Genomic DNA, 18,265 nt, shown 5'->3' with positions numbered 1-18,265 from the left:
ACCTGAACCACAACCACGTCAGTTCTTAATAGTGGGAGTGAACAGATCCCATGCAGAAGGGTTTTATGTCATTCCAACTGTGCTGTCTGTCACCTGTTCACAGGAAATTACAGTCTTAGCTTTGTGTCCAGACCCTCCATGTTTTTTACCCAAAGGGTTAACCATAGCGCAAGCTTTCCTCCTACCAGAGTCACAGAACAACACAGCTGTCATCGCTTGGACCAGGCTCATCAGCCACGGGCGGCCTCAGCTCACCTGTGTCCTGAAGCACCTCGGGCAAGCCATCACCCTCACTGGCCTGATAGATACCGGAGCAGACGTCACTCTGATATCGAGATCGAAATGGCCACAGGACTGGACCGTCGTGCCTACGCTGGATCAGCTGGCAGGTATTGGTGGTCACTGTGAGAGCTTTCGAAGCTCGCACGCAGTCACATTTGAGGGGCCTGAAAGTCGTGTTGCCACCACAAGACCATTCATTGTAGGAGCTGATATAGTTCTTTGGGGATGGGACATTTTATCACAATGGCATCTCAGGTTAGAAACTGGATTTTAACAAAAGCTGTTGATGGACATAACACTTTAAAACTTACATGGACATCTAACACACCCATTTGGGTCAGCCAGTGGCCCTTACCTGAAGAGAAACTTGCTGCTTTAGAGCAGTTAGTGCAGGAACAGTTAACCAAAGGTCACTTAACTCCAACTACTAGTCCCTGGAACACTCCAGTTTTTGTAATCAAAAAGCCAAACAGTGGGAAATGGAGGTTGTTACAGGATCTCAGAAAAATTAACGAAGTAATTCAAGAAATGGGTTCTTTACAACCAGGTTTACCCTCTCCTGTTATGATTCCAAAAGATTGGAAGTTAACTGTTATTGATTTAAAAGACTGTTTTTTCAATATTCCCTTGCACCCAGACGATGCACCAAGATTTGCATTTTCCATCCCATCCATAAATCAGCAAGCACCTTTGAAAAGATACCATTGGCTTTCTCTTCCACAAGGCATGCGCAACTCGCCGAGTATATGTCAGTGGTATGTTGCAAAAATACTTTCCTCAGTTCGTGCACAATATCCAAATTCTCTCATATTACATTACATGGATGATATCTTAGTAGCAGCAAAGGACCAAGCATCAATGCAGGAGACAACAGATCAGGTCATCTCAGCAGTGGAGAAAGCAGGACTCACTGTAGCAAAAGAAAAAATACAGACACTTCCTCCCTGGAAATATTTAGGATACAGGATCACAGAACAAACGGTAACTCCGCAGCCACTCCAGCTAAGGACAAATCCAAAGACCTTGAATGAAGTGCAGCAGCTTGTAGGCACTCTGAACTGGCTTCGTCCACTACTAGGCATTTCAAATCAGGACTTGGCTCCTCTGGCAGATTTGTTAAGAGGAGACACAGCCTTAAACTCACCGCGAGAATTCAACAAAGAAGCTCAAAATGCTTTAGAGAAAGTGATGAGAGCCATCCAGTCACGTCAGGCTCATCGGTATAATCCTAACCTGTCTTTTTTGTTTGCAGTTTTAGGGGAGAGTCCACAACTTCATGGTTTGATATTCCAGTGGGATCTAGAGAAGAAGAATGCACAAACAACTGAGCCACGGATAGAAGCAAAGACTGTTTTCTAAGTTTGCATTAGTTAAAATTGTTTACAAGAAAGTTTTGCACTGAAAAAGTTCTGTAGTTATTGTTGTGATAAAAAAGTTGTTAAACCTACCTCTATGTAAAAGTCACACATATAGCCAGAAATTTGAAGCCTACCTGTAAAAACACTTCACCAAAGTTAAGATAGAGAATTGGCAGCAAAATTTAAAAATTATTGGCATTCTAATCTATACTCCTTTCTCCTCTTTCTTTCTAAATGTATAGTAAAGGGTGAGATGAAGGAGTGTAGGGGGATGCCCCCAATGAGAGAGGGACAAACTAGCCTTTGTCCCCCAAAAAAGGAAGGAGGCCCAGAAGTTTACATGGGCACCAAATTCCCAGTGACTTCTAGAGTGTGAAGGTGCAGGGGCCCAACACTGGAACTGTAATATCTCAGGGCAAAGGTGACCAGGGTCAGAGAGAGACACCCCTCTGAGGACAATGGTCTCACCATCAGCATTTGCAGGCTCATGTTAATGTAGCAGCCTTCATTGGTATCACCCAGTCCAGCTGCCCTTTTTTCCTTATATGTACTCCCCCTAGAATGTTCTCCCCTCTCTTGTCCCCCATTGGTCCCGGTTTACTGCAATGCTCCGCCCCTGTTACCTCATTGGTTCCCCAGTTGGCTGCCCCTCCTCTGCACCACCTGTGCTCAGTTCCCATTGGCCCTTGGCCCTCAGACCCGCCCCTTTCCCCCCTTATCAAACCCTGTGTCCTCAGCCCCATTTTGTCTCTGTGCCTGGACCCTCTACATTGCAATAAACTGTGTTTGGAGCTGTGCACACAGACCCATCTCTGGTCTTGTCCATCAGCAGGTTAAGCAAGCGTGCCCTGGGCTCTGGGAGTGCAGGTTGCTCACAGGGGCTCGTTGTGGATGTGCTGCAGCACTAGAGATGGACTTGGGCAGGAGGAACCCCCTAATCCAGTGTGCTTACACATTGTATTTTTCCCCAAACAGGATTTCTCATTCCCAAACCTTGGCCGGATGGAGGAGGAGGCTGTGAGGAAGAGGAAGAAGCCCTGGAACATGCAGGCAGGTGAGGAGGAAGTCAGTGCCCCTTTCCCTTTCTCATCTGCTCCATCTCCCAGCCCAGCATGGCCCCTGGCTGCAGGACAACCCCACTTCTGACATAGTCCTGCCAGGAATGGACTGGGGGGATCTCCTGCCCCTCCCTCTGGAATGGAGGCAAATTCCATCCTCTCCTTGTCCTTCCTGCCCCAGAAAAGGAGCTGAGGACGGAGAGCAGGGAGGAAAAATCCCCACAGAAGAACCCCATGGAAGAGGCTGTTCTGAGCAGCTCGACAGCACAGGAATCCAACAGAGAGGAAAAGCCCCAGAGATCCCACAGGACCAGGGGCTCCAAACCCAGCCCAGGTTGCTCTGAGGTGGACAGACCCACCCTGTGCCAGGAAGGTGGACAGAGCTTCAGGCAGAGCTGGTGGCCCATGAGCAGCTTCATGATGGGGAGAAGTCCTACAGGTGTTTGGAGTGTGGGAAGAGCTTCAGGAAGAGCAGCACCCTGATCCGCCACCAGAGGATCCACACTGGGGAATGGGCCTACGAGTGTGGGGAGTGTGGGAAGGGCTTCAGGTGCGGCTCTGAGCTCGTCATCCACCAACGCATCCACACTGGGGAGAGACCCTGTGAATGTCCCCAGTGTTGGAAGAGGTTTCACACCAGTTCCAATCTCCTCCTTTGCGAGCGGATTCACACCGAGGAGAGCCCCTTCCGCTGCCCCGACTGCGGGAAGGGCTTCAAGTACAACTCCCACCTCATCACCCACCGGTGCATCCACAGTGGGGAGAGGCCCTACGAGTGTCGCCAGTGTGGGAAGAGCTTCACCCAGAGCTGTAACCTGAACAGACACGTATGGAAGCACCGGTAAGGCAAGCCCTGCAAATGTCCCTGCAGGGAGAGCTTCGTGCCTGGCTCCAGCTTCATACCCAATTGGAGGACCCACATTGGGAAGAGACCTGTGGTCCATGTTCACTGTAATCCATGCTGGGAAGACACCTGTCCCTTCTCCTGCCCCTGGCAATGACATGATGTGGGATTGAAGAACATGAGGATCTGGCTGGGGCCATGTAATTATATTCACTCCCTCCTCAAGTCATTGCCAGAGGCAGGAAAGGGTCTCTCTCTCCCTGAGGAGAAGGGTGTCCTTCCCAGGCAGGAGGAAATAAGTGGCCAGGATGACCCAGTGAGTTGTGTTTTGGTTTTCCCTGTAAATAGGGTTTTTTTTCCCTTCAGTTACCAGTATTGTTTCTGTTCCTGTTTGTTCTTTATCTTGTTGCTGTTCCCAGTAAATTGTTCTTATCCCAGCCCAGGATCTTTGCCTTTTGTGGTTTCCATGGGAGGTGGGAGGGCAGCGAGCAGCAGCGTGGTTTTAGCGGGAGCAGGAAATTGGGGAATCCCATTCCTGAACCCCAGACTGTGGAAAGCGAGCATCCCAACTGGTCCCAGCCCTGGTGGCCATGGCAACAGCCTTGGGAGCGGGTCCCTGGCTGGGGCTGTGGGAAACTCTTCCCTCTGGTGCCCAGGGACAGGACTGGAGGGAACGGCTGCAGCTGAGTCGGGGCAGGCTCAGGTTGGATCTCAGGAAAAGGTTTTTGCCCAGAGGCTGCTGGGGCACTGCCCAGGCTCCCCAGGGAAGGCTCCCAGCTCCAGGGCTCTCTGAGCTCCAGCAGCGTTTGGCCAGCGCTGCCAGGCCCAGGCTGGCATTGTTGGGGTGTCCTGTGCAGGGCCAGCAGTTGGATTCCAGGATCCTGATGGGTCCCTCCCAGCTCAGCCAGTTCTGTGGATCTGGGATCCCATGACCCTGGGGATGGGGGGGCTGCCAATGGTTGCCATGGCAACAGGCTCTGGCTGCAGGCCTGAGCTGGTGTCCATGGCAACCACCCCTGGCATGGGGTCTGCATGGAGCTGCCAAGGGACTGAGCATGGCAACAGGGGCTGGGGATGGTTGCCATGGAAACTGACCATAGCAACAGGGGGCTGGGGATGGTTGCCATGGAAACTGACCATAGCAACAGGGGGCTGGGGATGGTTTCCCGCCAAGGATCAGATTTGTCACAGGCCTTCAGAGATGTTCCATGGGGACATTTCAAGAGTCTTCAGGCTGTTCGAGAGCTGGAATGTCACAGGCAGAGACAGGGGCTCCATGGACACCTCCCAGGGGTTTCTGGAGATGGTAAAGAGCCCTGTGGTCAGAGGCAGTCACAGTCATTCCACGGTGACATCCCAGGGCACCTTGGGCTGCAAAGGCACCGATCTGTCACAGACACTCATGGGAGCTCCACGGTGACATCCCAGGAGTCCCCAGGCAGCCAAAGATCCAGAATACTCCAGATAGTCACATGGTTTCCTGTCATGGGCAGAGTGGGAGCTTCAGGCAAAAGCTTTAGTTCTTTTTTTGAGAAACTCCTGCTGCGTCATGAGGTGGAGAAATGACACCCAACAGCCACCATGGATCCTCAAACCCCTGCAGGGGCCCTAGACTTCTAAAATTCCTTCTAAGAGCGGAGGATGGGAGCAGCTGGATCCAATCCCAGCCCCACACTGTGCCAGAAGTTGTAAAAGATTGGACAGGTGAAATTGAGCTTCAATGCAATTTGTCCCACGGGATTAACGATGGAATACCAGATAAATTTACATAAATACAGCTCTGATTAGTTGTGATCATGATTAGACAGAATGGCTTATTTACACCACAGAGTAATTTTTTTAAAAAAGAGTTATTTATTCCACAGTATGGAAGCTATAACAATTATTAGAATATTCTGCTCTAGGAAGCAATTTTGATGTCAACAGGGCCTGGCCGGAGCTGTTGGAGCCCATTGCAGGCAGAGCCTCCTGCTCCAGCAGGAACTGCCTTTCCTGTGCCATCAGCAGGGCAGGTCCCGCTGCAGGAAAAGCCCCAGGCCAGCCCCAGCACAGGGAAGGGCTCGGGCACAAGGGCAGAGTGCCGTGCTGGGAGCTGTGCCAGGCAGAGCCTGAGGCACCAAAGGCACCTTGGCAGCAGCAGCTGCTTGCAGGGCATGGCCAGAAGCCTCCCTTGGCAGCCCGGTCTGGTGGCCAGCACTGCAGAGCTGCTGCCTCAGGGCTCATTTCTGCCTGGGCTCTGAAAAGCCACTTCTGCTCCAGGAGCCTTCATGGGAAGCCATTGGCCCCAGCACCTTGGGGACAAGATATTCATGACAAAACTCCTCATGCCAGCAGAGACACGGCAGGGGCAGAGGAAAGGGGAGAGCCAGGCCCAGGGGACAGGGCTGCCGTGGTGATGGCTGTGAGGTCACTGCCCCTGCAGCAGCCTGGCTGCCCTCAGCAGACATTCTGGCCAGAAGCGTTGTGAGGGCACCCAGCACATCAGAGAACCCACAGAACAGGAATTCTGTTCTTGGGGATGAGAGGGTTTCACTGGGTCAGGTTGCATAAAGCTCCTGCTCTTGGACAACTTCTGGGGTGAGGCATCCTCTTCTCTGGAAGACCAGTTGAAGTTTTGTGCCACTCACATAATTTCCTCCTTCCATAATTGTAAAATATTTTCTTCATTCCAAAAAATGTAGTTCTGCCCTCCTTCAGTCTAATGGTATTGACCCTTGTTCTGTCACTGTAAGATTTAGGAGAAAATAAATTTGACCACTTTTTTTCGATTTTCACAGACCTTGGTGAGAACCCAAACATCTCCCAAGATGGCATTTGGACGGCTCATCACATAACCAGTGGGGAGAGGCTGATGACTCTAAGCTCAGTGGTATGGAGACTGAGAACAGAACAGGAGTAGCCTGAGAGGGATTGAAGGGTGGTTTCAGAGAGGCTGGTGCTCTTCTTCATTGTATAAAACAGCCAGAGAAAGAAATAATGGCACCAAAGGTGAGGAGCACCCCTCCCCCGGGAGGCAGGGACTCTACCCAGACAGAGACCATCGGGTGAGGGATGTGGCTTAAAGAAGATTCCACTCCTCCATACTGTGGGGCGTGCCCCTGCAAGCCCGGGAAAAGACACTCCACCCCATCTGGTCATATAAGGAATGGTGGCAAAATGTTCTTCCTCTTCTTTACCCTCATTGGTTTTTAAATTCTACTGCAAAGTCCCCACGTTAGATTTTTCCATTGGTTGTCCTCCTTGATCCACCCCTTTGCTGTCCCCTGCTACTTCTGCTATTGGACCCTGAGGCTAAAACTCCACCACTAAACTCATGACCCTTCCCCCTCATTTCTTGTCTTGGGTCTTGGCAAAATTAAGGATCCTGGGTTTTGCTAAACAAGATCTATTCTGTTGCCTTCCTTTTCCTGTTGGTCATCGGTGGTTGCCTGAGGTCTGAGACTCCAGGGCCTCAGGGAGTTTTTATTCCATTTCTTTTGGCAGAACGCAACACAAGGGCAGATGGGGGGGCCCAGACTGGACACCAGGAGAACGGAATTTCCCTGCCAGGGCAGGGCTGTGGTGCAACACGTCCCCCAGAAGGAGTCTGGGTCAGCCCAAGGCTTTGTGTGGGCAGGCAGTGGCAGGCAGGAGGCAGAGCTGTCAGCAAAGGAAGGGGCCAGCCAGGTGGGGCAGCCGGGGGATGAGGACAGCCTGCAGGGACAGAGGCCAGGGCAGGGACACCGTAGGACAGCCTGGGCTGCACAGGGCACAGGGATGGGCAGCAGCTGCAAGGCCCTGACAGAGCCAACCTGGGCAGCGCTTTGGCCATGGCTGCTGGCCCTGGGCCTGAGCCAGGAGCAGGGGACAAGTGGCCCTTGCAGGCCTGGGGCCTCATTGCCTCCTTGTCCCTGCTCAGCAGCCTGGCAGGGCCTGCCCCATGGTCCTGCCCTTGGCATTGCACATCCCCACATGCCAGTGCCCATCCCGGGAAGAGCCCTGAGCAAGGAGGGAGGGACAGGATCTGCCTGGCCAGGGGCTGGGGCTGAGGCCTTGGCCCTTTGCATTCCTGAAACACATCCAGGTTTGCTCAGCACCAGAGACACCTTTCCCTTGCTTGTCTGAAGCTGTCATCACTGCCTCCAGTGTTCTGCTCTGACTGGAACCTGGGGACACTTTCAAGTAAGTTGTGTCCCACAGTGGGACTCATTTAAAGTTAAAGGAAGTTTGGACTTTGATTTTGAGTGCTGAGAAGCTTTTTGAGCACACTGCGAGGGACTGAGTCTGATGAAACGAGCACCAAATCTCCGAGAGGGTCATTAAAGTCCTGGTGGTGTGTCTGTGCTGCTGAGCTGGGCCGGGCTCCTGGCCCAGAGGCAGCTCCTGGCAAGGGCAGCGCTGCAGAGAGACAGCTCTGGCCAGGAGCAGCTCCTGGGCACAGCCCAGCAGGGCTGGGGCACTGCCAGGGCAGCTCAGGGACACCAGCAGGGCACAGCCAGAGCTGACAGGGGCTCAGCACTGGCAGGGGCTGGGGGATGTCCCAGAGGGGGCTGTGTCACAGCAGCACCTCTGTGGCTGTGTCATAGAGGCAGGAGGAGCAGCTGTGATGTCAGCAAGGGGCTGTGTGACAGCACAGAGTGGGCTGTGTGTGGTCACAGATTGGGCTATGGCATCACAGAGTTTGTTGTGTGAGGTCATTGAGCAGCTAGAGCATCATAGAGGGGTAACTGTGTGACATCACAGAGCAGGCTGTGACATCATGGTATGGCTGTATGACATCATAGAGCAGGCTGTAAGGTCACAGTGTGTGCTGTGACATTACAGAGTGGCAGTATGGTATCACAGAGAGGGGTTAGTGACATCACTAAAGTGGTTGTGACATCACAGAGCTGTCTGTAATGTCATAGAGTAGGCTGTGAGGCCATGGAGTAGCCTCTGCCATCATGGAAGGTTTCTCTGTGACATCAGAGAGTGGGTTGTGACATCACTGGGTGACTGAGTAACATCATAGATCCAGCTGTGATATCATAGTACAGACTGTGACATCACATGGTGACATTGTGACATCACCGAATCTTCTGTGACATCACAGTGCAGCTCTATGATATCACAGACTGATATCCCAGCACTGGCCCTGTGATATCATGAAGGGGCTTTGTGACATCACAGAGCAGGCTGTGACATCACAGAGCATTAGTGTGTCATCACTGAGTTGCCTGTGACATCATAGCATAGGTTCTGTGACATCTTAGAATGGATTCGGCCATCACAGGGTATCTGTGTGACATCACAGAGGGGATGAGACATCACAGAATGGCTGTGTGACATCCCAGGGTAGGTTGTGTAATATCACAACATTAACTGTGACATCATAATGAGGGCTGTGACATCATAATGAGGGCTGTGGCATCATAATGAGGGCTGTGGCATCACAAAGGAGCTGTGTGACATCACAGAGGGCTGTGTGAGGTCACTGGGGAGGTCACTCTGCCCCGGCCCCCCTCACAGTTCCCCCAGAGCAGTCCAACGCTGCTCGTGCACAGTGCGGTCCCCTGTCCCCCCGGGTCCCCCCACCCCTGGCGCCGCAGCCTCCCCCAGAGGATGTTCCACGAGATCGACCCCAGAGCGTGACACGGGGCAGGGGGGCCGGGGCCCTGGGGGGTGGGACAGGGGGACAGGGACCCCCCGGCAGCATCCCTGTGTCCCCCAGGGCCAGAGCCTGGGCCAGGGCTCCTTCACCCTGTTCTGAACGAGGGCTTGAGAGGACTGAAAAAACCCCCAGCAAGGGATCAGCAAAAACCAGATTTAATATTAGAGCAACAGCACCACAAAGTTCCTTGGCAAGAGTCACTCTGCTCCTGACTGGACACTTCAGGCACACCGGGGGAACAAAACAACAACAAAACCAAACCAAATCCAGGCAAATAAAGCAGAAATGAACCAAGAACTGTCCCTGTGTGTGTGTGTGTGTGACACAAGGACAGTGAGGACAAGGTTAAAAGGAATATGATCTAAAAGCTGAACAGAGCTCAAACTTAACAGGACTTAACTTATATCTTAACCTTAATTTCTGCCTTAAACTTCACAATTTAGCAAAAGAACAACACTTAACAGTCTTTAACCTCATTTATAACCTATGACTAAATAATTTAACAGTGGAATAACACTTAACAATATTCATCTTACCTAATAACTTAAATTAAACCTAACAAATTAGCAAAAGAGCAATACTTAGAAGCAATTAACTTAGCTTAGACCTTGTGACTTAACCTCACTTACAGGCCTGACTGACTCAGCTATCCAAGGCACTCAGACCCCTCCAAGAGCAGCATTTCTGCCACATTTCCCCAGCACAGGCACTCCTCTGTGCACACAAACACAAAGAGTCAGTGCAAGGCACCTGTGAGAAATTCCCCTGAGGGCAGCAAATGCTCCCTGTGGATCCTTTGGCATCTCCCCAGTGGGTGAAGGGTTGAGCCTGGAGGAGTGGGGGGATCAGCCCAGGCTCTGTCCTTGTTCAGGGATCCCTGAGCACAGCAAACGGGAGAGTTCCCGGCTCGGAAAGGCCCCACTCAGAGGGAGTCGCTGGCCCAGGAGAGCTCCAAGGGCTCCTTTTGGAGCGCTGTTTGTAGGGCCCCAAGAGAGGGGCTCCAGTCACAGCAATGGTTCATCCTGGCCACACTTGGCATCAACAGCTTTCTTTGGCAGTGTGCGAACAGGGATGTTGTGCCACTGAGGGAACACAAACAGTTGCCAGGGCTGCTCCTACAGCAACCAGGAGCTGGTTGGGCAGCAGCAGAGCCTGAAGCAGGCAGTGTTTGTGCTGAGCTGCAGAGGAGCTGAGCCCAGGGGCTGTTGGCCAAGGCTGAGGCCCAAGGAGCATTTCTGAGCTGGCAGGGCAGCCTGAGAAGGGGAGGGGGGAATGCAGCAGCACAGGGCCCATGGAACCAAGGCACCATTGTGACACTGTGGGGCCCTGTGAGACCAAGGGACCATTGTGACACTGTGGGGCCCTGTGAGACCAAGGGACCGTTGTGACACTGCAGGGCTGCATGGAGCCAAAGGTCCATTGTGACATGGCAGGGCCTCATGTCATCAGTGGTCCATTGTGACACTGTGGAAGCTAAGGAGACCATTGTGACACTGCAAACCCCCATGGTCCAAAGGTCCATTGTGACACATCCCGGCTCATGGAACAGAGTCACGTGTCATTGTGGGGCCTGGGGAACCACGGAGACCATTGTGACAGTGCAAGGCCTCATGGAATCACTGGGACCATTGTGACATTCAGGGCCCTCTGCAACCCAGGAGCCATTGTGACATTGGGGGACCCCATTGAACCAAAGCACCATTGTGACACTTCTGGACCCTCTGGAATCAAATCACCATTAGGACACTTTGGGGCCCCATGGAACCAAGGGGACCATGGTGATACTGCAGGGCCTCTTAAAACCACGGCAACACAGAAGAGGTCTGGCTGGTTTGGCCTCCCATGGACTGCCTGACTGGTCCAACGACCATGGCATGTTGAAGACCTCTTCTCATCTGCTGTTGAAACACTGGTGCTCCATACTTTCTTTCATATGGAAAAGATCTGTCCTTCTCCTGCAGGCATCCATGGCCAGAATTGGGATTTCATCTCCAAATTTCCTTATATCCAGGGATTATTCCCATAGGAATATTGCCAGGACAAGACTGGCTGACAACGGTTTAATGAGGGTCACCTCTCATCAGTCCCCAAATCTCTGGGGAAGGCTCCATGCTTTCCTTCTTGTGGAAAGAGCTGCCCTGCTTCTCCAGGCAGCCATGGCTGAGACTGGGCTTCCATCTCCAAAATTCCCTAAATTCAAAGACTGCTCCCAGACAAAATCTGCCATTGCTGATAAGTCTGGCTAGTGAGACTCTCACCTGCCTTCCAAACACTGGGGCTCTGTGCTTTCCTTCCTGTGGAAAAGAGCTCTCCTTCTTTTCCAGGTGTCCATGGCCAGAACTGGGATTTCACCTCCAACATTGCATCCTGTGACAGACTGGAGGAGATTGTTGGCTGGAAACATTTCATGTGTGGGGGAGGAAGGGGCAGATCCAGCCTTGCCCTGCCCTGGAGCACTGCCCTGCCCTGCAACCCCAATCCCCCAGAGCCTCTATCCCAGCCCAGCAGTGGCTGCCAGTCCCTGGCACAGCACAGGCAATGCTCCACAGCCACCTCTGCAGCCCCGGCCCAGCTCCTGAGTGACCAAATGAGCCCAAGTCCCACCTGGGGTAAGGGCCCAGGAAGACCGAGGGGTATTGAAGGCTGACCACAAGACAAGCACACATCTTGACCCTACCTCCTCTTGGAATTTCCATCTGAACAATGTTGGAATCCAGGAGGTTGTAGCTCTGTGTGTGCTTCTCTGAATCTATTTTTTTGTTACTGTTGTTTATTATTATCTCTGAATTGTTCCCAATGAATTCTACCTGGATATTTTCAATAAGTTTTCCAGAGTTTGACCAATGCAGAGTTCCAGTGGGGATGTTTCAGAGGTTCTTCCTCTGTTCACACAATCCTGAAATCAGATAGTCCAATGCTCTTGGTGCAACCAAATATCCATTGTCTTTCTTCAGGAATGGACTGTGGGATCTTGGCTCAGAAAAAGTCATTAGTATTGTTGATTAATTCAGTCCTTAAGCTGTTACAGTGCAACAAGTTCACTGAACTATTATCTTTGTTGTATTCATGTATCAGTGTCTAAAGTCATAGCCTTGGCTGAAATATCAACCCTGACATAAGTTTCTGTTGCAAAGACCCACAGATGTTAATTTGTTTACCTGTTCTAAATAATAGAAATTCTTTCAGTTCTAGGCTGTGAATAAAACAAGGCTTGAAAAACAGTTACTGAACGTGTTTTTAATTATTATTATTTAGGCTCAGGTTATCCTCCAACAAGGGCTTAAGCTGAACTAACCTTCTCTACTGACAGTAACTCAAGCAATTTGAATAATTGCATAGATGCTTTTCACAATCACCCACTCCAAGATGAAAAGGTTCAGCCTTCTCTGCGTGATGTCTGTATCAGCCATCTGACACAGAAAGGAGCCTCTCTGAATCACACAGGATCAATCTGAGTGTGCTGCCCTTGCAGCAAATGGGAGCTTTGGATCAGAATGGCCATACTCTGCCAAACTGAGAAAAACCCCAAACTCTCTGTGTGTGCTGAGTGTGCTGGGTAGAAAAGGTGGATGTTCAGTGGTAGCTGCTGCTAAAGCAAAGGTTCTCTTCATTGCTTCTGCTGACCTCTCATATGGCACCTACCCCCTACAAGAAAACTGTGTCAATTAGCCCATTTAACCATCTGAATGGCAGCCTTGGAACTCCAGATCTGTCTCTGTTTAAATACCCCTGCCAGGCAGAAGAGCAGAAACCTATGTTTGCTCTCACTTCCCTTTGTAATTTGGTCTCCTTTTTTTTGTGCTCTTATGATGGTACAGGCTATCCCACAATCCGTAATGGGCAGGGAGAATAAAAGTTAATATTTTCACAATAAACCCTTTTCTCCCATTCCTTTAAAGAAGCATGCATAGTTGAAATTAGTCACTTTCTTGGCTGGTTGTAATGGATTCAAATGGTGAGGAGTACGGAATGAGCTGCCGAGCCCTGTACATCACTGCAGATTTGTCTTTGGGAGCCAGTTGGCTGGCAAACTAACCCTGTCACATAATTATTGACTGAAAATATCCAGACAATCAAGTAGAGATCATTCTCAGGAATGTGATGTCCCAGCATCTTCTCAACATCAAAGATGAGTGTGGGTCCCAGGATTCAATGACTCCAGGATTCCACTAACCTAGCACTCTGGGATTCCATGGCTCTATGACCCCATGGATGGATTTGAGGACTGTCTCCCAGGCAAGGAGGGAATTTTGGTGCCAGTGGGAGGGGCTGCAGTGCAGGGGCACCAACAGCTGAGAGGCAACTGCTGCTGCTGCTGCTGCTGCTTGTGGGGGTGCTGCTGGCAGTGGCAGTGTCCTGGTGCGGCTGAGCATTGCCATCTGCAGCCTGCGAGCTCCTGGGAGCTCAGGGCAGAGCCCACTGACCCAGTTTGACACTGCAGTTGAGGAGGACACGGATAACGGAAAGTGTGCCCATGGAGTGGTTCAGAGCAGGTCTGTGGGAAGGAGGAGGGAGTGAGGATGAATCCCCTGCCCAAGGCTGCCAAGGAAAGGGCTTTGGGAGGGAAAGGAAGCCTTGACCTGACACTAAGCCCTTCAAGGGCCCAGTTGCCCACACTGAGCAGGATTTCATCAGGCTTTGTCTCAAGACAGTGGCAGGGTCAGAAGTGTTGGGAGCAGCTGGAAAGCAGGGCCGTGTATTCCCTCTCCCCAGCCCATTTGGGAACATCTGGGCAAGGTCTCCATTGTCTGCCTGCAGCCAGCTTGGGGGGCCCTTCCTCTCCTCCTCCTGCTTGAGGGAGCGGGCTTGGTTTCCTCTGTCATCTGCAATGCTGAGCTTCTCTCTCATCAAACCTGGCTGTTCAGCATTTGTGTCCCTGTGTCTCATACCTTCCTCCCCTTCCTCCTCACCACGAGCTCATGGAGCCTCTCTGGGCAGCTGGACTTGGAACTTGCAGCAGCAGGCGTGCCCTGAGGAGCACCTCTGGCCTCCAGCCTTTCTGCAGGGCTACCCAGAGCTTTCCTCCCAGTGGAGAGCCTCTTTCCTTTCTCTTCCCAAGGCAATACAGTCTGGAACTTGGCTCTTTCCTCCTTTCTTTCTCTTTCAAGGAAGGATCAGCCATGGCTGAAGGAATCTTCCTTAGGTAACAGGTGCTGATGGCCATTGTCAGGATCAACCAGCCCTCTGGAAAGAATGGGATTCCTCCTGAGGATGACAAAGAAATTGTCCAGAGGATGAAGGAGCGGGAGGTGATCTGATCCTTCGGCAGCACCAGCTGCACCTGGAGAAGGAAATGGCAGACCTGGAAGCCAGGCAGGAGTCTCTGGCATGGCCTCTGTGGGAACTGGAGAGAAAGATCCAATGGCACACATGCACAGTGATTTGCTTGGTTGTCTCTGCCATGTTCATGATCTGGAGGCAGTGTAGGAATGGAGGGGAGAACAGAGAAGAAGAGACTGGCCCAGGGCTCCTGGGGAAAGCCTGGAAAGGAGTGGCCTTCCTGACAAAGCCCTTTGTGCTGCTCAGGGCAATTTGCATCTCAATGGGCAGAACTGGACGATATCTTCCAGTATTTGCATATAGACTTGTTGAATTAGCTCTTAAATTACATCATTCCAGTAAGAAAAACTTGGTGCTTGAAATTCCTTAAGTTCCTTAGGTTAAGAATTTCTTTATTTCTCTGTATTGATTGTTAAATATACTGTACTGATTGCTATAATCTCTATATTGATTGTTAGAAATTCTCCATATTGTTAGAAATACTCTGTACTGATTGTTAGAAATACTTTGTATTGATTGCTGTAATCTCTGTATTGATTGTTAGAAATACTCTCTGTATTGACTGTTAGAAGTACTCTCTGTATTGGTTGTTAGAAACAATCTCTGTTTTCAATGTTATAAATACTAGACTTCCATTAATAAGATAAGATTTAAGCAAAGGAATAAACTTTTCAAAATTGTTTGTTTGCAACCAGATGACTTCCTGTTATCTTTAGCCTCTGGCATTCTCCTTGCACAGTGTGTTCCCCTTACAGGCTGAAATACAAACAGCACAGAAGTAGAGACCCTGTGTGCAAAACACAACTAAGGGTGTGTGCTCCTCTAAATGGACAGACATTCATGGGAGGATGTTTCAGGAAGAGGCTGTGGACATTGTGGCTGGAAAGCAGGGAAGGAACAGTTTAGCATGAGCTTTCCTTCAGCAAGAGGGGAGGCACGCAGAGGAGTTTGTTTCAAGTGAAGTCTGACGCTGTCATCCAGTGCTGGCAAGAAGGGTAGAGCAGAGAAGCTGAGCAAAGGGCCTCAGTGTGTTTAGTGCTGATGTTTGGACTTCAATGATGAGGACAAAACCTTCCTAAACAGAACATTAAATCCCAAACCCATAGAAGAATGCTGAGCAGGTGCATTCATTGCACTCGTGAGTCAGGCAGGGACGAGGTGCGGCTGCTTCTGTCACTGAGTAGTGAGCTGATTAAAAGAGGCTTCAAACAAGGGTGGCAAACAGGAGCAGGCAAACAGGTGTGGCATGGCTCAGAGGGTGTGGCATGTCAGTGTGTGAGCAAACAAGGGCGTGGCATGGCTCTGAGAGTGTGGCATGTCAGTGTGTGAGCAAACAGGGGTGTGGTACGGCCCTGAGAGTGTGGCATGTCAGTGTGTGGGCAAACAGGGGTGTGGCACGGCTCTGAGAGTGTGGCACGGCAGTGTGTGGGCAAACGGGCATGGCATGGCTCTGAGAGTGTGGCACGGCAGTGTGTGGGCAAACAGGGGCATGGCACATCTCTGAGAGTGTGGCACAGCAGTTTGTGGGCAAATGGGTGTGGCACGGCTCTGAGAGCGTGGCACAGCAGCTTGCGAGGCAGTTCATGCAGGCAGGGCAAGCAGGCAGTGTAGCATCCCATGAACTCTCCCATTTCAGCCAATTCCCAAGTCCTCGGCCCTGGCAATGGCAGTAACTACTTACCATAGAGGTGGTCCTGCTGGGGGAAAAGACAGATTCCCCATTGGACTTCTGTCTCACGGATTCCTGGTTTCTCCTTGCCCTGTCCCCTCATTGGTTGGATACCCCTGGCTGTGCCCTTTCCCCTGGAGACCAAGCCCCTCTGCTCTGCCCTTAGCTCCACCCTCCACCCCTTCCCCTTCTTAAGCTGCCTGCTCCACGTGGTTGTTCTCTTTTCATCTGGGTTCCTTGTAGCCACATGTGATACTCTGCTGGAATAAAACCTTGCAAAAAGAGCCTTTCTTGCCTGTATTGCTGAGCCAGCTGTGGTGAGTGTTGAGTGGGGGCTTGACTGTATTGCCTGAATGTTAATTCAACCTGCTTTTCTACAGCAGAGGTTTGTTGGGAACAGATAGTAGGCAGCAGCACCCACCATTCTAACACCTGCATTTTTAAGTCAGGGTTGCAAGTTTTCTTGCTAGTAGGTTTTACTGTGTGTTGTTTGCAGTGTTTCTGTTGGTTGGTTGGTTGGTTTTGGGATTTCTGGTAGTAATGGTTTTTATGTGATCAAAAACTGCAGTTAGTAAAAGTAACCGGGTGGAGCCCTCCAAAAAGGATCCATCTCTCCAAACCCATTCCTGTGTGGAGTGTTTGAGTTTGTCAGTTGTTTCAGGGGGTGTTGGAAGAAATCTGCCTGTGGTGTGAAGATGTGAACAATCTCCTTTCATTGGTCACTGAGCTTAGAGAGGAAGTTGAAAGACTAAGGGAGTATCAGGAAAAGGGAAAGGGAAATAGATTGGTGGAGTTCAGCCCTTCCATCCTTAAGGGAGGCCCACCAAAGACCAAAGGACTCCTATGCCTCCCACTGTATAGAAGAATGCTTGGTAGATGAAGGGGAGTGGAAATGGGTCCCTGCTCGGGGAAGTATTAATAAAAACTCCTCCTGATCCCCATCCGTTAGTCAGGTGCCACTTCAGAACATGTATGAACCCCTGGATCTAGAGAGTCAGACTTAAAAGAAAATTATCTGCCTCCCAATTATGATTCATCTGTGAGAAGGATCACCACTTTTAATATCAAAAAGAGAAGAAGAGTAGTCGTAGTGGGTGACTCCCTCCTGATGAGAGCAGAGGGCCCCATATATCGACCAGACCCACCCCACAGAGAGGTCTGCTGCCTCCCTGGGGCCCGGGTACAGGATATCACTGAGAGACTGCCTGGGCTGATTCAGCCCTCTGATTATTACCATTGTTGACACTCCAGGCTGGCAGTGATGAGATTGAAAAGAGGAGTGTCAGGACAATTAAAAGGGACTTTAGGGCACTGGAACAAGTGGTTGATAGGACAGGGGCACAGGCAGTCTTTTCCTCAGTCCCTTTGGTGGCTAAGAAGAACAGTGAAAGGAATAGGAGAGCTCAAATTATTAACAAGTGGCTTAAGGGTTGGTGTTACCAACAGAAGTTTGGATTCTTTAATCATGCGGCAACTTTTACAGCATCAGGCTCCATCTTTCTGTTAAGGGCAGAAGAATTTTAGCTCATGAACTGGCAGAACTTGTTGAGAGGGCTTTAAACTAGGATTGAAGGGGGAAGGGGATGCTGTTGGGCTGTCTGGAAGCAGGCCCAAGGGTGGTAAGCCTCAGTTAGGGGTGAAATCAGCAGCCCAGCTGATGTGCATGGATACCAGTGCATGCAGCATGGGTAACAAAGAGGAAGAGCTGGAGGCCATGGTCCAACAGCAGAGCTATGATGTAATTGCCATTACAGAAACATCGTGGAATGACTCACATGGCTGGAGTGCTGCACTGGATGGCTACAAGCCCTTTAGGAGAGATGGGAAAGGGAGAAGAGGTGGAGGGGTGCCCCTTTATGTTAGGGAGGCTTTGGACACCACAGGTATTGAAACTAATGATGATGAAGATGAATGCGTCTGGGTGAGAATTAGAGGGAATACCAACAAGGCTGACATCCTACTGGGAGTCTGTTATCGTCCACCCTGCCAAGAAGAAGTGGTGGACAAGTCATTCTATAAGCAGCTAGAGAATGTTTCAGGCTCATCAGCCCCTGTTGTTGTAGGTGACTTTAACATCTGCTGGGAACTCAATACAGTAGAAAGAAAGGCAGTCCAGGAAATTTTTAGAGTGTGTGGAGGACAACC

At 50.8% G+C, this 18,265-nt stretch overlaps 1 long non-coding RNA gene across 3 annotated transcripts; it reads left to right on the top strand.

The window, feature by feature from the left end:
* Positions 1-480: 480 nt before the first annotated feature.
* Positions 481-6,626, top strand: LOC135302243 (uncharacterized). Of its 3 annotated transcripts, none has more exons than XR_010363943.1 (3): positions 481-2,472; positions 2,616-2,694; positions 6,320-6,626. It is a non-coding gene; the product is annotated as an uncharacterized LOC135302243 (long non-coding RNA). The 3 variants fall into 3 exon arrangements; XR_010363944.1 differs by having other exon boundaries at positions 481-2,507; XR_010363946.1 differs by lacking the exon at positions 6,320-6,626 and adding an exon at positions 2,880-3,544 and having other exon boundaries at positions 481-2,507.
* The last annotated feature ends 11,639 nt before the right edge of the window (positions 6,627-18,265 follow it).

This window comes from Passer domesticus, chromosome 6 (genome assembly GCF_036417665.1).
Source record: "Passer domesticus isolate bPasDom1 chromosome 6, bPasDom1.hap1, whole genome shotgun sequence".
In the NCBI taxonomy this organism is placed as follows: Eukaryota; Metazoa; Chordata; class Aves; order Passeriformes; family Passeridae; genus Passer; species Passer domesticus.
Note: the sequence above shows the minus strand (reverse complement) of the source record. Positions and strands in the feature narration are given on the sequence as shown.